Genomic DNA, 24,003 nt, shown 5'->3' on the forward strand with positions numbered 1-24,003 from the left:
ACACCATGGCCCTGCCAGAATGGCTGACCTAGGGCTGTACATGTGAACTGAGGTGAGTCATTCATAGAACAACCTTCAACTCTAATGGCTCTGAGCTTCTTTCCTTACTGGAAGATGCTTTCAGGATATAAAACTCTAGTGCATGTAGCTTGACTTCCTCACTAGGTGTAGAAGCCTTAAGGAGGAATGTTGTGAGACTAAGACCATCAAAGAAGAGGGAAGGGAAAGAGAGAGGGTGAGAGAGAATTGATGACTTCTGATTTCTTGGGTCCAGTTTGGGGATGGTTCCTCTCAACTGTGATTGAGACTTTGTTTTAGGTCTTTCCCGATCATTGTACACCTCCCAGACTCAAACAGAGACATACATTTGTTTCAGCACCATTAGAGTGAAACCCTTTATTCTTTAATGGGAGTAGGGTTTGCAGCCCACCAAATACAGTTCACCAGCATCCTGGGCAGGAGTACCCTAAGTGTGAGTGAGTGTTTGCTCAGAGCAGCCTTACTGATTCCTGAGCCACACCAAGCATATACACTGCCTGTGCCAGGCCAATCCTGTCATTTCCTCGATCATAAACCGAGAAGTCCTGCCTCAGGAAGACGTCACCCAGGATCCAGGTCTGTACATATACTCACTGTGTTCTCTTTAAAAGTGTTATAGCAGTGTCCCCTAGAATCCTGGGGGAGTCAGAGACACACACCAGTCAGCCTGAGCTCTTACCTGTGACTCCCACCAATATTCAGACCCAGCAAAATTCTTGGTTTTATTTCCCTCTTTTGGTAAGTATTAAGGGGTTTTATGAGCAGCAGGGGATGTGAGAGTTCATCCAAAACCAAAATGGGACAAGACATGCGCTTGCCATGAGGAAGGGTTTCGGGGAGGGGAGAAGTGGGTGTTGGGGATACAGCAAAATGATAAGAAACAACGTCCTACTGTAGAGCATAAGGTGCCGGGAGCCAGCGTGAGGAATCCCACCCGTGACAAGGTCATGCAGAAGGAGGCCTGACAAAATGCAAGGACGTGATCAGGCTTCAGGTGTTCCCCCCTGGAATTTCCTGAGCATTCACCCCCCAAGACCAGAGTCTGCCTGCTTTACTGTGTTATGCTTTCCACCTACTCTTCTGTCATTAACAGGGGGCTGTACCCCCACCACCTTTTTCTGGAAAAAACTTAATTTCGAGCTTTTAGATAATAAATCTCCTGGGCATAATATGAGTGTTTCAATCCAAAAACCCCTCTGATGGCTTTCTAGCCTGCCTGCAGGACTCGTACAGCTGCGCATGTGATTCTTTGTGGCCTCCTGACAGAGGGAGGCACAGGAAGCTTCAAACATCCTAGGAATGTAGGGGCTTCCAAGGAGTCAAAATCATTAGAATAGGACTGATTAAAGGTTTCATTTGTTGAGCCAATACTTGCTGCCAAATTTTCATATCTTTTATTTGTTGATATAGTTGGTATATAGAAAAAACAAGTAGCAACATTAGATCTTTGAGTTAAGTACCTTCTTTGTTATAACCCACTGCGCCTTTGTTCTATAAAAATGTAACTTTAGTGCTTTAAGGAGATGCAGATTAAAGAAAAACACTTCAGGGGAAACGAGATCAACATTCATTAAGAAAGAGAGCCAAAAAGTGTTAGCAAGCCTCTTGGCCAGAAGATAATGTAAATCACCTGAGACCTTTTGTATACAAAAAGATATACAGAAAGGGTCAGGACTGCTGCCACTGCATGACTCTGTATCTTCCATTATGTAAAATTTAGGGTATATAAACACTTTTGAACAATAAAGTTGGAGGGGATTTGCATAAGCCTGGCCTCCCCCGTGTTGATTCTTTCTCTTGCTCCCTCCCTCTCATTTTCAGGCTGATACCTTGGAATGTGGAGGCTCACTGAGTCTACTGACTTGCTTGGGCTTCAGAGACCCACGTGAGAGGGAACCCAAGGCGGGTCACCCTCCGCTATTCAAGCGGGTGCCTGTGGCACAACATAGACGGTGCAAGTTCCTTGTCTGGAAATTTATTGGTTTTCCACGTAAACCAAGTTAATCAGCCTCTTTTCTCCACTAAATTTTCCTACTACGCTTTTTCTTCCTAATCTAATCTTATATTAATAAATAAATAAGTCTTTTCTCACCAACACCGTCCCTGCTTTGAATTCCCTGGATCCACCAGGGCTGGACCCTGGCAAGAAGGAACTATATTCAATCTCCAGTGATAAATCTCATAAAAAAGAATATACATTCTTAAACAAATATACAGTTTTTATGTGTGTAACTGAGTCACATTGCTGTGCAGAATAACTGAAAGCAATACTGAAGATCAGCCGTAGTTCAATAAATTTTTAGAAAAGAACAAGAGTGTCCATAGTTCTCCTCACTCCCTGTTTCTCTCTTCTGACTCCTGCTCCCTGTTTTCTCTGAAGACAATGCCATTCTCCCCCTGCATCCCCACAATCTGAACTTTATTTTAAAAACTATTTTGTATTGGAGTATAACTAATTAACAATATTCTGAGTTTCAGGTGGACAGTAAAGGGCCTCAACTGTATGTATCCGGGCATGCTGGTTCCAAAGATACCCTTCCCATCCAGGTTGTCATATTACTGAGCAGAGTTCCCTGGGCTACAAAGTAACTCGTTGTTGGTTATCCATCTTAAATAGAGCAGTGCCCACAACACGTTCTTGAAGACTTAACTCAGGAACTCTGGGAAGATTCCTTCAGCCCGCACTCACCCTCTTTGGCCACTCCAGGCTTGATTGGGTAACTTACTCTGGTTCCCCATCCCCACCAGTCAGTCCGTGGCCCTCATAACACCCAGTAAGTCCCCAGTGCCCCAATGCAGAGCACCTTGGGATGCCATTTGTATGGAATCCAGTACAGTTTTGCCCAGAACCAAGCAACTCTCCACATGGCTCCATGAGTTTACAGTTTTATAGTACCTGAAATTCCCTTCCTTCCTTAAAGTATTCTTTGAGCCCCTTAGCCAGCTCTGAACTCCCCTAAGGAGCTGATATGAAGCCTCCACTCTGTGCCAGGGCTGAGCAGTCATTGCACAGCCTTTATTCACATTAGCATCCAGGCTCCCCACAGAGCGGTCAGGTATCCCAACTCACAAAGGGGACAAATGGCCAGAGCGAGGGGAAGATACATCTGAAAACTAGGGTGACCATGTAATTTATCATCCAAACCAGGAAAACTGTGAGAAGGAAAGGGAGACTGTTAAGCCCTATGGTGGGAGAGCACACTGGGAGTGTCCCCAGGCATTCTCTTTTTCATATGGCCTATTTCATGACCACTGGAGCTGACTTTCATGTTCATGCATCTGAGGGTTCAGATTGAATTGAAGCACTTTGAGGACTGAGGACCATAGTGTTCCCCTCTCCTTGTGATTCCCACCATGCCAACATGGTGTGGAGTCTCCACATTTATTTCAGGATGATCAGTGTCCCAGACAGCCCTTTAATCTCAAGCGGTTCATTTTGTGGCAGGCTCCGTCAGACTTTATTTTTGGGGGCTCCTAAACCACTGCAGATGGTGATTGCAGCCATGAAATTAAAAGATGCTTACTCCTTGGAAGATAAGTTATGACCAACCTAGATAGCATATTCAAAAGCAGACATTACTTTGCCGACTAAGGTCCGTCTAGTCGAGGCTATGGTTTTTCCTGTGGTCATGTATGGATGTGAGAGTTGGACTGTGAAGAAGGCTGAGCAACGAATAATTGATGCTTTTGAACTGTGGTGTTGGAGAAGACTCTTGAGAGTCCCTTGGGCTGCAAGGAGTTCCAACCAGTCCATTCTGAAGGAGATCAGCCCTGGTTGTTCTTTGGAAGGAATGATGCTAAAGCTGAAACTCCAGTACTTTGGCCACCTATGTGAAGAGTTGACTCATTGGAAAAGACTCTGATGCTGGGAGGGATTGGGGGCAGGAGGAGAAGGGGACGACTGAGGATGAGATGGCTGGATGGCATCACTGACTCTGTGGACATGGGTCTGAGTGAACTCCGGGACTTTGTGATGGACAGGGAGGCCTGGCGTGCTGTGACTCATGGGGTGGCAAACAGTCAGACACCACTGAACGACTGAACTGAACTGAACTGAACTGGCCCGGCAACAGGGCTCAGCAACATCTGCAATAGTGCGACATGGCCTGCAGAGGGCGACGTCCTAGCAGCTGCAGCACAAGGGTGTCTGAAGTTCCTATTTGAGAACCACCCTTCAGGGTTCTCCCCTCACCTTGAGGATGTAGGCTTGAGCTAGCACTGGGTATTTGATGCCGTTGATAGTGAAGATAATAGAGAACAGGGTATCTACCACAAAACATGACACATAGTTTAGCTAGAGACAGAGCGAGAGAAGTTAGCCCTGGATATCCTTCTTGTGTGTGGAGACTGGGAGTGACTGGAGGCATGACCCTTCTCCTCGGAATGCCATGGTGTGGTGCTGATGAGCTTCTGGATGTTACTGATCAGTTTTCTTGGGCCAAGGATCAGTGATGTCCACAAGGGCCTCTCAGCTGCCGGAAGAAGCAATAACCTTTCTTTTCATGGAGATGCTGAGAGACAGTGTGACAAAGCGGACATCAAGGTCCCTCTGAGTCTCCCCAGAGCTGCCCCCTTCCCAATTGTCTCCTCATCTTTTGTGCTTTGTCTCTTCATCTTTTGTGCTGACTCTTTTCCTTTGCTCTCCACATGGCACCTTCCTTGGCATCCTTGAATGCAGTATTTGAATACTGCAGGATGTTTTGTATCTTGACACAAGCGGTCTTCCTTCCTAAAAGAGTCCCCTCCCCTTTGACTAGCAAATTTCTTCTCATCTTCCAGATTCCAGTATAATTATTACTTCAGGGAAGTCTTTGCCTCGTTGTTTATCAGTCTCCTGTCTTGGTCAATTTCTGTAGACCCTTTCTCATGTATGCTGCTGCTGTTAAGTCACTTCAGTCGTGTCTGACTCTGTGCGCCAAGCTCCCACATCCCTGGGATTCTCCAGGCAAGAACACTGGAGTGGGATGCCATTTCTTTGTCCAATGCATGAAAGCGAAAAGTGAAAGTGCTGTCACTCAGTCGTGTCTGACTCTTTTCCACCCCATGGACTGCAGCCTACCAGGCTCCTCCGTCCATGGGATTTTCCAGGCAAGAGTACTGGATTGGGGTGCCCCTCATGTCTAGCATGGACAAGTCACAATCACCATGTCACCCTCACATCCAAGAAGGCAGATGCACAAGAAATGACACACACACATAGTGAATTGTGTCTTTGGTACATGCTCATGACACACACACATAGTGAACTGTGACTTTCACAATTCACTATGTGTGTGTGTGTCATTTCTTTTTGCCTCTGCCTTCTTAGATGTGAGGGCGAGTTTTATTCTCATTGCCTCCCTAAAGTTCTGGCACACAGTGGATGCCCAATGCTTGTCTGTTTGGTGAAAGAATGAAGACTGTGAAAATAATCAATGAGGAACATCCAGAGAGCTGTATCTGGTGGGAAACAAGTAATGCGTCGGCCACAGCGTGAAGCTGGAGATTCGCAGGAACAGTAGATTCTCATAATGGAGGGAGAGAGGGGCTCCTCTGGGAGAGGGTGTCTCCCAGCACTGCTCCTACAACCAGCTCAGACCCTGAGACCCTGGCCAGGAAATATATGACTAGCCCACAGAAACTCCAAAGGACAGGTCAGCTGTTGTCTGAGGGTTTCACACAGAATCTTATCATTTATGCCTCTTGTCCTCAGGTCACTCCTGGATCCCCCATTCCTGATTCTCTGTTCTAGCCCCTGCCCCACTGTATGCCCAGGTACGTGGGGTGTCTTTTTTTTTTTTTTTAGTTGCTTTTAAGTCTTTAGACTCAGCCAACCTCTCTCCACTGCTGGGTACCTGCTCCCTAGGAAGACCAGTTATACCCATTTGATCAGAAATTTCCCTATCTTTAAACTGACATTTATCTGTGCTGAGAATTTCCTTGGTCCCAGGTAGCGCTGGACAGTTGGTCATCTTATAACTCTGTTCAGGCTGGTGTAATCCTCCTTGATCCTCGATTCAGCACACTGAAGAGTCCTCTAACCATGCTCCTCACCTCACAGGGCAGTGGGTGCAGCCCTCTCCCAGGTGCACAGACCTCTCTGGACCCTTTTAGTACTCTGGTCAGAGCCCTGGTAGGAAGGCCTGGGGATTATGAACCCACAGGTTGTTTGCGTATCTATGTGTTTATGTGTTTGTTTGTATATGTATTTGTATGTGACTCTAATTGTGCTCTTGTGTCTCTGACTGGCTGTGCATGTTTGTACGTGTCTCTGTTTATATGTGTCTGCTTGTGTGTTTCCATGTGTCTGTGTGTCTGTCTGTGTCCTTGTGGGTGGTGTATATGTCTGTGTCACTATGTGTCTGAGAATCCATTTGTGTGTGTCTGCCTGTGTCCGTGTACGGATGTGGTGCATCACTCGGGCTGACCCTCAGAGGGAGAGGCTTACCGGTCCATGTGTACATGCCAGTCTCCTGCTTGAATCAATGGTATTCAGTTGAGCGTTCCCTGGTAGTAGGCTTGTCCATCCCTCCAAAAATCACCACACTGCCCCTCCCCTGCATCTGTAGAGAGAAAAGAGGGGGAGATCTTTGGAGGACAGTAACAACAGCACTGTTGGAGAGCTTGTATTTGTGCCTGTTTACCCATCAAAGCCCCAATAAAGTCTCCATTTACAGATGCAGAAATCGAGGCTAGGAGTGATTGAGAACCAGAGTGAGGTCAGTTACTGGCTAATGAGTAGCACAAAGGAGGTTAGAAGTGGATTCACATGGCTGGGCTCCACCCACTATGCCTTCTGAAGAGGCCCAGGACCTCCTGCTACCTGTGTGCTCAGAAACCTTCAGATGAGAGGGTGCTGAAGAGTGTTTGCTTTCCCCTTGTCCAGGTTGTAATTTGTCAGGAAAATCAAAGCCTGGGAGTGCTAAGGATGTGGGTTCCAGTCTCCCAGAGTTTGCTCCACTGGCCTGTGACCTCTACTGTTAAAGGGTCCCACACTCAGAAGAGACCACACCTCTCCTCTCCCTTTTTTTCAAATTTTCTCCCTGTCTTAAAATGACTTCTGTTTCTTGAACATGGGATTCCACATTTTGTTTTGTGTCCCACATTTTTATTTTTCACTGGCTCCTGAAAATTGGGTATCTGGTCCTGGGCTCCCAGTGGAATGCTAATGAGGAATGAAAGATATTCACCATCGTTCTCCTTCCTTCCTTATCAAATTCATAAGCAAATCCTATTGCTTTTCTCTCCAACTTGTTTTCTGTTGCCTTCCATTAGTCTTCCTCCTCACTCACCCCCCTAACCAAGTTACTAGTCTTGAGCCCAGGAGCAGGCATGTATTCCAATAAAACATTATTTATAAAAACAAGTGGTGGTGCCAGGTTGGGCTCTGGGGCCATAGTTATCCTGGCTTTGATTATCTCTCAAGATACTTCTTTATCAAGAGTTCTATAATTTGCATGCAACTGAAAGCACCTTACAGCTAATTTGGAGAAAGGGATTGTCCATCTCAGACTTACTTTCTCAAGGAGAAGGCAAAAACAGGCTCAGAAATGGTACCTTGATTCTCCAGGTTGTCAAAGATGGGGATGGCTCCAGTGAAGGATATGTTGGGGTAGTTCAAGCCCAAGACGCCATCAAAAGGTATACCCTCAAACCCAGATTCCACCAGGCTTAGACTGAATGGCTGGTCAGTGCTTACAAGGTCCCCAATCTGTGGGAGAGAAGAGTGGTCCCACTTACAGATACATGAAGTGGTGCTCGAACTGGGCTGGGGTACATTGCCATTACATCCTTAAAGAAGAATTTAGGCTGGGCTGTGTCTTTGGTGGACCTCAAAGTTAGAACAAGGTGGGAGGGGAATTTGGGTTCCATTTGTGTGAGGTTGTGAATTTTAAAACATCTCACCTGAGTGAGTCAAATTGGCCTCATGGCTTCTGTACAGGTGGGTCAACCAAGAGTCAGGCCAGGACCCACTGGTGCCACCTTGTGGACAAAATGAGTCGAGAGCAAGATAGCCTTCTCTTTGGCATGATGTAATGATAGGAATGGACTGCATTCTCTGTAAGGAACTGTAGATTCTGCATCTGCCCCGGAAGACAGAAGCTGAAAACCCAATATTACTTGCAGGGTTCTATGAAATTATTGCCTGGGAAATTCACTTTTGGGGATATGTGTGTATTTCTGTGAATGTGTATGAAAGAAAGAGAGAGAAGGGAACTACTTAAGTACTTTGGAGAGGCAGATAATAGGTTTTATTAGACTCTCAAAGGTCTCCTAGAGTGAGAACTCATTTATCAAGGCCCCTGACATCTCTGGCATCGTTTCCCACTCTGAATATTTGAAGCCCTTGACTACCCCCACGGTGCCCAGATCAGTTTTATCATGTCCCAAAAACCCCACAGCAAGTGCAGTCTTGAAAAGCCAGCCCAGCTCCACCACATACCATATATGTGACCTCAGCAAGGCCCTTGCTATCTGTACCTCAGTTTCCTCATATGTCTCATGAGCTATTCAGACCATCTGCTGTGTGGGGTTGTTGCAGATTAAACCAGTTATCAACTGAAAGTGCCTGGAACAGTCTGTGAATATAAAAGTGGGTGCTTTTACCCCTTCCTCTCGCTCCTAGCAAAATGAACCTTGAACTGCTCATGGGCAGAGGAGCTGCAACTCCAAACCTCAAACCACTCTCTTGGTTAGCTAATCTGTTTGCTCATGTGTCACCACGGGCAATGCCTCCCCAGACATATGATCATGTGGATAAGATGGCCAATATCTATGGGAGTTAGGCAAGGGAGGGTCCTGCCAGATGGTCCTGCATCTGTTTTGTAAGCAGGGATCACTCCATAACCAGTCCTGACTCAGCTTCTGTTTACACGTTACCCGAACAGTGTCATAAGCAAGAAATCACTTTATGCTCCCAGATCCATAGGCGATGCTGAAGGTCTTTTGGGTAGGCCGGAAGGTGGAAGACTTTTAATGTCTGTACCTAAATTGCCCCACTGGAGAAGGGAATGGCAAGGCACGTCAGTATTCTTGCCTTGAGAACCCCATAATAGTATGGGGTTTCATAATAGTATGAAAAGGAAAAATGATAGGATACGAAAAGAGGAACTCCCCAGGTCATTAGGTACCCAATATGCTACTGGAGGTCATGGAGAAATAATTCCAGAAAAAATGAAGGGAAGGAGACAAAGCAAAAACAATACCCAGTCGTGGATGTTGTTGGATGTGGTGATAGAAGAAAGATCCGATGCTGTAAAGAGCAATACTGCATAGGAACCTGGAATGTCAGGTCCATGAATCAAGGCAAATTGGAAGCGGTCAAACAAGAAATGGCAAGGGTGAACGTCGACATTCTAGGAATCAGCGAACTAAGATGGAATGGAATGGGTGAATTTAACTCAGATGATCATTATATCTACTACTGCGGGCAGGAATCCCTCAGAAGAAATGGAGTAGCCATCATGGTCAACAAAAGAGTCCAAAATGCAGTACTTGGATGCAATCTCAAAAACAACAGAATGATCACTGTTCGTCTCCAAGGCAAACCATTCAATATCACAGTTATCCAAGTCTATACCCCAACCAGTAACGCTGAAGAAGCTGAAGTTGAACGGTTTTATGAAGACCTACAAGACCTTTTAGAACTAACACCCAAAAAAGATGTCCTTTTCATTATAGGGAACTGGAATGCAAAAGTAGGAAGTCAAAAACACCTGGAGTAACAGGCAAAACTGGCCTTGGAATGCAGAAAGAAACAGGGCAAAAACTAATAGAGTTTTGCCAAGAAAATGCACTGGTCATAGCAAACACCCTCTTCCAACAACACAAGAGAGGACTCTACACATGGGCATCACCAGATGGTCAAAACCGAAATCAGATTGTTTACATTCTTTGCAGCCAAAGATGGAGAAGCTCTATACAGTCAACAAAAACAAGACCAGGAGCTGACTATGGCTCAGATCATGAACTCCTTATTGCCAAAATCAGACTGAAATTGAAGAAAGTAGGGAAAATCGCTAGACCATTCAGGTATGACCTAAATCAAATCCCTTATGATTATACAGTGGAAGTGACAAATATATTTAAGGGTCTAGATCTGATAGATAGAGTGCCTGATGAACTATGGAATAAGGTTCATGACATTGTACAGGAGACAAGGATAAAGACCATCCCCAGGGGAAAGAAATGCAAAAAAGCAAAATGGCTGTCTGGGGAGGCCTTACAAATAACTGTGAAAAGAAGAGAGGTGAAAGCAAAGGAGAAAAGGAAAGATATAAGCATCTGAATGCAGAGTTACAAAGAATAGCAAGAAGAGATAAGAAAGCCTTCTTCAGCAATCAATGCAAAGAAATAGAGGAAAAGAGTAGAATGGGAAAGACTGGAGATGTCTTCAAAAAAATTAGAGATACAAAGGGAACATTTCACACAAAGATGGGCTCCATAAAGGACAGAAATGACCTGGACCTAAGAGAAGCAGAAGATATTAAGAAGAGGTGGCATGAATACACAGAAGAACTGTACAAAAAATATCTTCATGACCCAGATAATCATGATGATGTGACACTAATCTAGAGCCAGACATCTTGGAATGTGAAGTCAAGTGGGCCTTAGAAAGCATCACTAAAAACAAAGCTAGTGGAGGTGATGGAATTCCAGTAGAGCTGTTTCAAATCCTGAAAGATGATGCTGTGAAAGTGCTGCACTCAATATGCCAACAAATTTGGAAAACTCAGCAGTGGCCAGAAGACTGGGAAAGGTCAGTTTTCATTTCAATTCCAAAGAAAGGCAATGCAAAAGATTGTTCAAACTACTGCACAATTGCACTTATCTCACATGCTAGTAAAGTAATGTTCAAAATTCTCCAAGCCAGGCTTCAGCAATATGTGAACCGTGAACTCCCTGATATTAAACCTGGTTTTAGAAAAGGCAGAGGAACCAGAGATCAAATTGCCAGCATCTGCTGGACCATGGAAAAAGCAAGAGAGTTCCAAAAATACATCTATTTCTGCTTTATTGACTATGCCAACACCTTTGACTTTGTGGATTACAAGAAACTGGAAAATTCTGAAAGAGATGGGAATACCAGAACACCTGACCTGCCTCTTGAGAAATCTGTATGCAGGTCAGGAAGCAACAGTTATAACTGGACATGAAACAACAGACTGGTTCCAAATAGGAAAAGGAGTACGTCAAGGCTGTACATTGTCATCCTGCCTGTTTAACTTATATGCAGAGTACATCATGAGAAATGCTGGAACTGAAGAAACACAAGCTGGAATCAAGACTGCAGGGAGAAATATCAATAACCTCAGATATGCAGATGACACCACCCTTATGGCAGAAAGTGAAGAAGAACTAAAAAGCCTCTTGATGAAAGTGAAAGAGGAGAGTGAAAAAGTTGGCTTAAAGCTCAACATTCAGAAAAAGAAATCATGGCATCCGGTCCCATCACTTCATGGGAAATAGATGGGGAAACCGTGGAAACAGTGTCAGACTTTACTTTGGGGGGCTCCAAAATCACTGCAGATCGTGACTGCAGCCATGAAATTAAAAGACGCTTACTCCTTGGAAGAAAAGTTATGACCAACCTAGATAGTATAGTCAAAAGCAGAGACATTACTTTGCCGACTAAGGTCCGTCTAGTTAAGGCTACAGCTTTTCCTGTGGTCATGTATGGATGTGAGAGTTGGACTGTGAAGAAGTCTGAGCGCCGAAGAATTGATGCTTTTGAACTGTGGTGTTGGAGAAGACTCTTGAGAGTTCCTTGGACTGCAAGGAGATCCAACCAGCCCATTGTAAAGGAGATCAACCCTGGGATTTCTTTGGAAGAAGTGATGCTAAAGCTGAAACTCCAGTACTCTGGTCACCTCATGCGAAGTGTTGACACATTTAAAAAGACTCTGATGCTGAGAGGGATTGGGGGCAGGAGGAGAAGTGGACGACCGAAGATGAAATGGCTGGGTGAGATCACGGACTCGATGGGCATGAGTCTGAGTGAACTCCGGGAGATGGTGGTGAACAGGGACGCCTGGCGTGCTGCAATTCATGGGGTTACAAATAGTCTGACACAACTGAGCGACTGAACTGTACTGACCTAACTTGTGTAGCTGCAGACAAAAGAGATGAGTGTCATCAGGTGCCAAGGGTGGAAAACAGGGCGGCAGGGTAAGTGAAAGATGGTCCGGGTAGGGGGTGTCAATATTCCCAACAGGCTGCACTGGGGCAAAAGAGGGATGGCACCCAAAAGTCAGATTAGCCTGTGTCAAGGACAACCTGAAATTCCTGAAGGGGTGTTCCAATGGTAATGTTACCCATGTATAGCATCTACAGGGAGAAGAAGGGAGTGGGTTTTCCAGAACTGGCTACCCTCTATTCGCACTTGCTGCCTCCCTTTGGGTGTCACATATATCTTGAGATCACTTTCTAACCACTGTGCAGCTCACGGCCTTTGACAACAGTGGTGTCTGCAATTGATATATATTTTCCTGTGCTACATTGTATGCAGGATATTGTTTTGTCACCAGGCTTTGAAGTGATACCTCTTTCATGGCAAGCCTAGAGGCATATCCACTGGGCCTCCAGGACCGCTGGACACCTTATGGTGCCTTCATTTGAGAAGCTCTGTAGTCTCTTCAAACCCAGCGTTAGCATCCTCTTCTCCAGGAGGTCCTTCTTGATCAACCCCAGCCACTCCCTCAGAACTCACATCCAATTAACACCACCCAGGTGACCCTTTTACTTGACAAGTATTTACTCTTTGCCTATCTCTCAGGCTGGCATGGGCATCCTAGAAAACAAAATAAGCCCTTTTCTAATCTAAAAACTGTAAGCACTGTGATAGATTCTTATGGCCTTACACGGAATACGGGTTCAGTAACATTTTACTGCTGTGGTTCTTGCATCTGTGGAAACTGAATTCCTCTGCCTGGGGATTCACAGTTGCTTTGCAGTTGGTTCTACCTTTTCATCAGAGATGATTCACTCTTCGTCTGTAACTGAGTGACTCCCTTAGTTCGGAAGGATCTGCTGTTGCTGCTGCTGCTAAGTCACTTCAGTCATATCCAATCCTGTGCAACCTCATAGACAGGAGCCCACCAGGCTCCCCCATCCCAGGGATTTTTCCGTCAAGAACACTGGAGCGGGTTGCCATTTCCTTCTCCAATTCAGGAAAGTGAAAAGTGAAAGTGAAGTTGCTCAGTCATGTCTGACTCTTAGTAACCCCATGGACTGCAGCCTACCAGGCTCCTCCAACCTTGGGTTTTTCAAGGCAAGAAAACTGAAGTGGATCACCGTTGCCTTCTCCTCAGAAGGAATAATCTCCATCAAACTAATGACACATCTTTGACACAGAAATGGATGTCTACCTGCTACCTAGTAATTTCTGGGCTCAGTCACCAAGACCAAGAGTTGAGGAAGATAGAGCCTTCTCCTTCGGATGGGACCTCTGTTGCCCGGGGTTTCTACCTCCTGCAGAAACCTCCTGGATCCCCAGCCCCAACATCCCACCCATCACCTCCGGAAGACCCCAGTGCTAGGCTAGAACACCAGGGGGTGCTGTGGAGCACCATCCTCCCAAAATACTCACATCCGTGATGTTCCTCAGGGGGTGAATAGTTCTATTTGAGCCAGGAGAAGAACTATGGAACAATCTGTAAGTACGTTCCTTCAGGAAATTGTTCAGCATGTTTTTTTCAATGAGGTTTTTCTCATGGTCTTCACTTTTGTTAGAGGTATTCTTTCATCGAGCATTTGACCAAAAAAAAAAAAAAAAAACAAAAAAAACAAAAAAAAAAACAAATAAATAGCTACAATTAGCTGTCAGTGTTAAGGTATAACTGTCATTGTAATGGCACTGTGTATTTTCCAATCATTTTTATGAGTCACGTTATTATCAGAATTTTATGCATATTCCATGGCAATGACATAGGCTTGAATAAAGATTATGTTCTGTAATGTTGGGTAGGCCGTATGAACATGTGGGGTCTCAGTGTCCCCTCAGCAAAATGGTGGAATGTAATGATTCAAACCCTCCAAATAGAATATTTTGAGGATAGTGAAGTGATGGATATAAGGTGCCTGATAAATAGGAAGTCTCAACAATGACAGCCATTAGCACTGCTGTTGCCATCCCACTGTATCCTTTTCATAGAAGCTCAGGGAAGGAGGCAGAAGGGGGGTTACTGTCCTCTTTTACAAGGGAAGAATTTGAAATGCAAGAGGTTTTGAATTGCCTGTGGTCACCCTGCTTGTCCGATATAAAACAGTGTATAAATAATTCTCCCAATCTTTCTACAAGTTGAAAGAGAAGAGATAGTTGAAAGAGAAGAGATAGTTGAAAAAAGAATCTAGGAGATAGGGAACAAGTTAGGGAAATGTAGAGGCTCAAGAAGGAAGGATGAGTCAAATGAAAAATTAAAAGAAAACAACACAGAGAGAAAAACATCAGATCCTTCCAAAGAGATGAAGAGATAAATGATAATGATACAGAGATGAAGACATAGACATGTACACACTGAAGTAGAGAGGGAACATGCTAAATAAAACATGCTAAATAAAAGATAGAAAAGTGCTATTCCACAGGACCACACCTTCATCTGCATTGACTGTGCACTGAAAATTGCAAGGAGTTTCAATTTCAATAGGCCATGGCATAACTGGACCCCAAGAGTTGTGCAGCTATGCAAATCTACACCAGGACCTTTGGGACCCACAGTTCCTATAGCATCATACTTATCAATAAGGTAGGGTTGAACTTTAAGATTTTCAGGGAAATATTCCATTCCCTTCTAAAACTGATGAATAATCAGATGAAAAGAAAAATCACATAAATTAATATGATGTGGCTTACAGTGTCCATACTTACATGACTATGCAATCTCAGAAGGCCACCAGGTCAAGGAGCACAAGCCACTTCATGCTTCTTTCCTGGCTCCAAGTACTCAGGAAAGATCAGGTTCTTAGCATGTAGTGGTGACCCAGAGCCCCTAGTTATATATGCTCTTGCATGCCCAAGTTTAGCCCTTTAGGCCAATAATAGGTCTGAAAAAACACAAAGGTCTCAATAAAATATTTACCTTCATCAGTGTTGAAGGAAGTTAATGCGGCCATAATAGGGAAGCGGAGATGTGCCTGCAAATGAGACTCTCTGCTCGGGTGGAATGTGCTTCCAAACAAGATGTTCTGCCAAGGAGTCTGGACACAGCCTTGAGTTTAATGGTCCCTTGCAAACGAGGGAACATTCCCTTCTTGTGATAAAGAGGAAGAAAGGGCTCTGGACAGACTCTGCAGTAAACAGGAGTTTCACTCCCCTTGCTGTACAATAACATTTGTGTACCTGCGCTGTGCTGAAAAGGCTTAGTCATGCAGTCTGGAATTCTGCCTAGGGGGCTTTATAAAAATAAACTGCAGCTTGTTTGCGCAGTTCTCTTTTCCTCCGGCTGGAGTTGTGTCTTTGTCTGTCTCATGTGTGTGTTTTGTCTTTGTATCATTTCACTCACAACATCTGGCGCCCAACGTGGGGCTCGAGTGAAACCGAAAGGGTGAGTAACCCCTGGGGGATTTTATAGCAGGGGAACTTTCAGGAAAATCATGGGGAATTCCTCATCATTATGGACACAATACATGGAGTTGGTCAAAAGACTTCTCCACTCCATAGGCATTAAGGCCTCAACTCGTCGATTGAGTGAGCTCTTTCGCTTGGTGGAGCAATATTGTTATTGGTTTCAATATCAAAGTAAGTTACAGTTAAATTTAAAGTAGTAGAAAATAATCCAAAAAAAAACAAAATTTGAGAAAGCAACATCAGAAGGATAATGTGATCCCTTTGAAGTTGTGGACTTTATGTAGTGCTATAACACAGGCTTTGACCTTGCTATCTACTGATAGTGAAACTAAATCTAATGCTTCAATGAAGGGAGAGGCAATTTATGAGGATGTGCCAGATGTTGGTGGGGCTTCTGCATCGCCTAAAGGTAGAGATACGGGTGAGCCTCCTCCTGTAAATGGTAAAATATCTGATAGTTCAAAATCAGATTTGGAGGCTTCTCTGGTTTTGTCAGAAGAGGGAAAAGAGATTTTTAAAAAATGACCCATCTATTCCAGGAGTGGTAAAAATCCCATAAAAAAGAGAAAAAATCTACACCTTCTGCTTCTCCTTATGCTTCTCTTTTCCCCACTGTGGTTGATCAGCCCGATGTGGGCAGGGAACATGCCCACATGTCAGTTCTCCTTTCCTTTGTCTATGTTTTATGATGATGACTTACCTGCTCCCCCTGGTGGTTTTATCGATCCTCCACAATTATTTCCCATCCAGAGACAGCAAAATGCCAATGTGGTAAATGTTCACTACTCTCCTTTGGAATATAAAATTTTTAAAGATCTTAAAGCTGCAGTAGTGCAGTACGGTCCTCAATCTCCCTTTGTTTTGGCTATACTGAAATCATTGGGAAAAGGCAAATTAATCATTCCATTAGATTGGGAATCTATTGCTCAAGCTGTCTTGGAGGGTTCTCAATGGTTGCAACTTCGTAGCTGGTGGAAACAAAAAAAAAAGGCTAAAAAGCAGGCTCAGATTAATAGAAGACAAAATCCCCCGGTCCTCTTGAAGACAAGCTAATGGGAGAGGGCCATTATCCGGCTTTAAGAGAACAAGCTCAATACTCTGACCAGGACTTACAACAGGTCCACCAGGTCTTTTTACGAGCATGGCGCCATGTGGTGCCTACTGGCCACGCCCAGCCCTCCTTTGTTAAAACAATGCAAGGCCCCAATGAGCCATATACTGATTTTCTAGCAAGATTGAGGGTAGCTGTAAAACAAGCTATAGGGAGGGATGAGATTTCAGGTTTATTATTACAAACTTTAGCATTTAAAAATGCAAATCCTAAATGCAAGCACATACTGAGACCATTAAAGGGACAGGGTGCATCTGCAGCTAACTATATCAGAGCCTGCTCGGGAGTAAAAAGAGCAAAGCATCAGGCTAATGTCTTTGCTACAGCCTTGGCCAAAGCTATAAGACCACAAAGGGAAGGTAACTGCTTCCATTGTAAAAAATCTGGTCATATTAAAAAAAAAAGTGTCAGAAATTAAAAGCTAATCAAGGTGCAATTCCTAAAGACAGATCTCTTGCTAAAAAAAAAATAATAATAATAATAAGACTCCTCCTGAACCTTGCCGTCGGTGCGAAAAAGGACTTCATTAGACTAATGAGTGCAGATCTGAAACAGACAAAATGGGCAACCCGATATCAAAAAACTTTCCTGCGGGCCTGAGCCCTTGGGGCCCAAAAACAATACTGGGGACTTCTCCTTCCTGCCCTCCTGCCATCCCACCTACCCCAACCCTGTTCCCTCCCAACAACAGTTACGAGTCAATGCCCCATTAAAAAGACCTCAAATGATGATTTCGGACTTACGGTCTGCTACTTCAGAAAGTGCTGCTACTGATTTGCCACTAGCTGAAAATGTTCTTTTGTCGCCAAGAAGAGGCATTTATAAATTAAAAACAAATATATTCAGACCACTGCCTAAAGACTTTTTTGGCTTGATATTAGGCCGTAACAATGTGGCTTTGAGAGGTCTAACCACAATTCCTGGGATAATAGACTCTGACTATGTTGAAAAAATTTTAATTATGGTTTCTACTTCTACCACGCTTTCATTATTAGCTGGAGAGCATATTGCTCAAATACTTCTCCTACCTTATCACCCCTTTTTGGCTCTTCCTAATAAACAAACAAAAATATTTAAAAATACTGGGCGACATATATTCTGAAAAATGCTTATCAAAGATTCTCGCCCTGTTCTCTCCTTGATTAAAAAAACAAAAACAAAAAAACTTTGAGGGACTAGTAGACACAGGGGCAGATGTTTCAGTCATTTCTTCTCAACAATGGCCCCAAGATTAAAAAAATAAAAATAAAAAAGCCCTCTAATGCTGGGCTCCACTTCAGATGTCTAAAAGAGTACCCACCCCTTACAATGCCAATTCCATAATAAAAGATCAGCGTTTGTTACCTTTTATATTGTAAACATACCTATTAATATATGGGGAAGAGATCTTCTCTCTCCTTTGGGGGCTTCTGTAACCATTCCATCAAAAAAACTTGTAGCCACTGCTCAAATTCCTCGAACACTCCCATTAAAATGGTTAACTAATACTCCAAAATGGGTTGAGCAATGGCCATTACCACAAATAAAGCTTGAGATATTAAAACAATTAATACAAAAACAACTCCAACTTGGTCATATAGAGCCCTCTACCTCCCCCTAAAATTATCCTGTTTTTGTTATTTTACAAAATCTAAAAAATAGATAATGTTAACCGATTTACGAGAAGTTAATAAATGTATTGAACCTATGGGAGCATTACAATTGGGACTCCCCTCTCCAGCTCTTATTCCTCAGAATTGGTCCTTAATGGTGCTAGATCTTAAAGACTGTTTTTCTTATTTGTTTTTTGTTTGTTTGTTTTTTGTTTTGTTTTGTTTTGTTTTGTTTTTGTTTTTTGTTTTTTTTGTTTGTTTGTTTGTTTTTACCATTCCCCTACAATTGCAAGATAGAGATAAATTTGCTTTTACAATTCCTGTTCTTAATCATGCTCAGCCTGTTAAGCATTATCAGTGGACAGTCTTACCACAGGGAATGACAAATAGCCCTACCTTATGCCAAGAATTCGTAGCTCACTCTTTACAATCTCTCCATCAAGAATACCCCAATTATATTCTATATCACTATATGGATGATCTCCTATTAGCAGCTCCTAGTATTGCTGAACGTGATGAATCCTTTCTAAAAGTACAGGAGACTTTAAGACTATACAATTTGCAAATAGCCCCAGAAAAAATTCAAAAGGACTTTCCTATTTCGTATTTAGGGACAGTATTGAAGCAACATAGAATAAGGCCCCAAAAGTTGCAAATTAGAAGGGACCATCTCAAAACCTTAAATGATTTTCAAAAGTTATTGGGAGATATCAATTGGCTACGCCCAGTACTTGGGATTCCTACTTATCAATTATGACATTTGTTTTCTACTTTAGAGGGAGATACAGCTCTGGATAGCCCCCAGACCTTAACCCCATTGGCTTTACAGGAACTTCAATTTGTTGAGCAATGAGTAAATGACGGCTTTTTGACTTACTTACATGTGTCTCAACCTATTTCGTTTATAATATTTCATACCCCTTATTCCCCTTCTGGTGTAATTGCTCATGAAAAAGGATTAATAGAATGGGTTTTCTTACCTAACAGCTTTTCCAAAAAAATGACTACATATATGGATAAATTAGCCTTCCTTATACAGAAAGGTCGCCATTGTATTTTACAATTGTCAGGATGTGAACCACACCAGATTGTTACTCAGTTAACAACTGCTCAAATATCTCGATGTTTACAATTTAATAAAAACTGGCAAATTTCTCTTGCCTCATTTCCTGGTTCGTTTTCTAATCACTATCCGTCATCTAAGTTGATTGATTTTCTCTGGACTAACTCTATGATATCTCAATCCCCAATTTCAGATGTTCCAGTTAAGGGACCCACTATTTTTACAGATGCAAATAAAAATACTGCTGGATATTGGACCCTGGAAAATTCTAAGGTTCTCCCCCACTCATTTTCTTCTGTACAGCCCGCTGAGTTGTGGGCTATCTATTTAGTTTTGCAAGGTTTTCCCCAACTTCCTATTAACATTGTTTCAGATTCTCAATATGCTGTTCTCTCTTGCCTACAGCTTCCCCATGTCTCCCTTCCACTGACACTTAAAACAGCTATATTGATAAAGTGTTTTACCAAGTAAAACAATTGCTCTTGCAGCGTTCAGAGTTAATTTTCTATACTCACATCCTTGCACATTCTGCCCTTCCTGGACCCTTATCATTCAGAAATGCTACAATTGATGCCTTACTTTATCCTATAGAAGCAGCAAAACAAGAACATCTCTTACAGCATACCAATTCTAAAGGGTTACAAAAATCTCATCTTATTACTCGAAAACAAGCTCAAAATATTGTTCGTTCTTGTTCCGTATGTGCACCCTTTGCTTTGCCATTTACCCCACCAGGTGTCAACATGAGAGGACAACAAGCAAATCAGATATGGCAAATGGATGTAATTTACATTTCTTCTTTCAGACCATCAAAAATGTGTGCATCATACTATAGATACTTGCACACATTTTCAATGGGCCACTGCATTACATTCTGAAAAGGCTGACGCGGTTATTACTCATTTGTTATCTTGTTTTGCAGTTATGGGATTACCAATTGAATTGAAAACTGATAATGCACCTGTCTACCAATTCGCGAAATTAGCTCACTTTTTATCCCAATACCATATAACTCATACTTTTGGTATTCCTTATAATAGCCAAGGGCAAGCTATCATTAAAAGGGCTAATCATACCTTGTGTGAATATCTTAAAAAAATGAAAAAGGGGGAACAGGAGAGATTTATGAAACCTAAGGACATTCTGAATAAAACCTTACTCACCCTAAATTTTTTGAAGATTTGGAGCAAGGGAAATCTATCAGCAGCAGAGTTGCATTTTCAAGGGAAAGAAGAGGATAAGAAGATCTTGAATATGCCTATTTGGTATAAAGATAAAGAGAAAGGTTGGATCCCAGCATTATTAATATATCTGGGACAAGGGTATGCTTTCATTTCTGTTAATAATTACAGGGTTTGGACCCCAGCAAGATTGATCAAAATCAACAATGGCTGATCCCTTTGTTCAAAAATTCAAAGAGCTTACTATGCAGAGAAGCTTTACTTTCCTTACAAGGGAAGCAATACCTCCTACATGGGGTCAAATGAATAAGTTGACCCAGGAAGCAGAGAAGACGTTAATGAAGGCGAGGTAACCTCTGAATCCTACCAATCTTTTGCTTGTCATGATGGCAGTGGTGACATGTCAGGTAACCAGTGTATCGGCAAGTAATCATACACATTGGGCATATATAACTAATCCCCCATTAGTAAAAGCAGTTTCCTGGGGGGAGCCAAAAGTGCAGGTATGCACTAATGAGACTGCCTTCTTTCCCCCCAGCTTGTGGGGAAATAGAACAACTATCTCATCATAAACAACAATATAATATTAGTAATTTGACCATTGCAGCGGAAGGTATTCCTTTGTGCATAAGAGGATACCCCTTTTGTCTGTCCACCAAGGAACATTCTCATCATTTCTATAATACATGGGGGTAAAGTATAATAATTATCACTTTGCTACTTTTACTATGCTTGTTTCCACCAAGGGATTTAACACCACGACAGAACTGACAGACATTCATAATGGCATACACATGTCGCTATGCCCTGTTAACTTTTTTGCTCCTTCTCTAGAATCTTTGGAATGGGAACGTTGCCAAGATCATTGACCCTTAAAAGTCATGAATTATTCTGGGTCTATCATTGTAGATTGGAGTCCAGATCATGGGCAATTCTTAGAAAAAATGGTCAAATAAATCTCTTAGGTGGCATCGTGCAAATAGCACTTTGATGGGCAATGGTAATGAAACATTTAAATGGCAGCAATTTGCACTTGTTCTTCCTCAATTACAATTGCAAGGATATCCGCACATTCAAGGGGATGTTTGGAAACTATGGGCAGTTTCTGGTAATCTCACTATCTGTTCAGGAAACTATACTTTGGATAGTGGCGATGCTTAGGGTCCATTTCATGTAAATTTACATGTTAATAAATCTTATTCTGCAATGGCATGTGTAAAATATCCTTTTGCATTGTTATATGGAAATTGGACCTGGAATGATACTGTGGGGTCTGTGTCATGTGATTATTGTAATCTAACTCAATGTGTAAATCAGTCTTGGTGGGAAGAATTTAAAAGGCAAGCCAATAACTCCAATTTTTCATTAGTAATTGTTAAGGCTCGAACAGAAGTATGGTTACCTATAAATCTGACTCTGCCGTGGTCAAATTCTTTTGCTGTTTCTCATCTAGTAACCGCTGTACAGACTTTGCTACATCTATCTCAACGTGTGCTTGGTGTGGTCATTTCTTCAATTCTAGCAGTTGCGTCAGTAACTGCAACAGAGGCGGTGGCAGTCCTTGTGTTACACCAAGAAATTAAAATAGCTGACTTTGTTCGGGACTGGCATAAAGACTCTCATTTGTTATGGAAACAACAGCGAGATTTGGATGCACAACTTGCTACTGACGTGCTCAATCTTCAACACACCGTTTCCTGGCTTGGAGATCAATTAGCTGTTTTATCTACATGAAGTGTGTTGAAATGTGATTGGAATTCTTCTCAGTTTTGTATAACACCTGTAACATTTAACATGAGTGAGGGATGGGAAAGAGTAAAACGATCTTTGACTGGGCATCAAAATCTCACTACAGAGATTATGGACCTGGAACGACAAATTTTGTCTACTTTTAGCAGGACTTTACCTGACATTAGAGTCTGATTTGTTGAAAAGTCTTCAAGAGGAAATGAATAACTTAAATCCATTAGGGCATGTATCCTCACTAATTGAGATTACTTTGGAGCATATTACTTTTATGTTGTGTTGCTTTTCTAGTCTTCTAGTGATGGCGGAAAGGGTAACAACTGAAGCGCAAAGCAGAGAAGATCCAGACCATGCTAAAATTTATTAAAGTAAATAAAAAAGGGGGAGATGAAGGAAGTTAATGCGGCCATAATAGGGAAGCGGAGATGTGCCTGAAAATGGGACTCTCTGCTTGGGCGGAACGTGCTTCCAAACAAGATGTTCTGCCAAGGAGTCTGGACACAGCCTTGAGTTTAATGGTCCCTTGCAAACGAGGGAACATTCCCTTCTTGTGATAAGGAGGAAGAAAGAGCTCTGGACAGACTCTGCAGTAAACAGGAGTTTCACTCCCCTTGCTGTACAATAACATTTGTGCACCTGCGCTGTACTGAAAAGGCTTAGTCATGCAGTCTGGAATTCTGCCTAGGGGGCTTTATAAAAATAAACCGCAGCTTGTTTGTGCAGTTCTCTTTTCCTCCGGCAGGAGTTGTGTCTTTGTCTGTCTCTTGTGTGTGTCTTATTTTTGGGTCATTTCACTCACAACAAGTGTCCTTGGCGAGTGGACTTTGAAGCTTCTCATAATACAGAGAATTGAACTGTAATCTCTTCCTTTAAGTTTGACTGGAAAATCAAACTAATCTGCATGGACATCTAAGAAGATGGAGAAACCTGAGACTTGGAGAAAAACAAAAATGCTAAGAATATCATAAAAATGGATACTAAGGGCCATGATCAACATTCGTGGTTTCATATCATCTTCCTAGCCACTTCATGTCATATGCATTGCTGTCTTCATTGGAGAAGAAATTGCTAGGAGGATAAGTTGTCAAATGGCAAAGTGAAGACTTCAGGCACATCCCAGGGACATACAACTGGCTTTAGGTAGTGGGTCTAAGGGCAGACATCAGGGGCACCTATGATGCCAGGCTGCATTAAAGATTTAGGGCAGAGCAGTACTTCAATTGCATGGTTTCAGTATTGGAAGAAATGCCATATGCATCCACAAGAAATTTTATATCACATATAAACGTACAAGGAAGAACTCTATGCTAGGTTCTGGGTTAAAGGTTTCAAAGTCAAAGTTGATGAAGAAAAAAGTGGTCTTTATCTTAAGAGAGCTAGCAGTCTAGTTCTCACAGTCATGGCCCCTGGAGGCAGATATGATACTAGGACTAGGTGGCCATGTTTAACCCTGGGCCACACAGGCCTTACCACTGGGAGCAGCCTTTCCTCCACTTCACCCATGCTGGAAAGCAGGCCAATTGACCTTGTTTTCAAAAGAATCAGAAGTTTGGATATTTATCTACAATCTACTGATTTTAATGTTAACAATTTTTTTTTTAATCAAAAACAGTGGGAACAAAATCTCCACAGCGATTGGCTGGAATCAGCCTTCCGTCTCTGCAGGTATTTATTTCTTGCCTACAGTTGGGAGTGCAGTGGGGACAGAGAGGAATTTAATTCATGTC

The 24,003-nt window shown here is 42.7% G+C and overlaps 1 long non-coding RNA gene and 1 pseudogene across 1 annotated transcript; one reads left to right on the forward strand and one right to left on the reverse strand.

Annotated features, from left to right (window-relative positions):
* Positions 1 to 408: 408 nt before the first annotated feature.
* Positions 409 to 15,034, reverse strand: LOC121817508 (pregnancy-associated glycoprotein 1-like; annotated as a pseudogene).
* Positions 15,035 to 15,114: 80 nt separating this feature from the next.
* On the forward strand, positions 15,115 to 23,017 carry LOC121817509 (uncharacterized). The gene is made up of 2 exons (XR_006057457.2): positions 15,115 to 15,560; positions 20,702 to 23,017. It is a non-coding gene; the product is annotated as an uncharacterized LOC121817509 (long non-coding RNA).
* Positions 23,018 to 24,003: the final 986 nt, after the last annotated feature.

This window comes from Ovis aries, chromosome 21, assembly GCF_016772045.2.
Source record: "Ovis aries strain OAR_USU_Benz2616 breed Rambouillet chromosome 21, ARS-UI_Ramb_v3.0, whole genome shotgun sequence".
Lineage (NCBI taxonomy): Eukaryota > Metazoa > Chordata > Mammalia > Artiodactyla > Bovidae > Ovis > Ovis aries.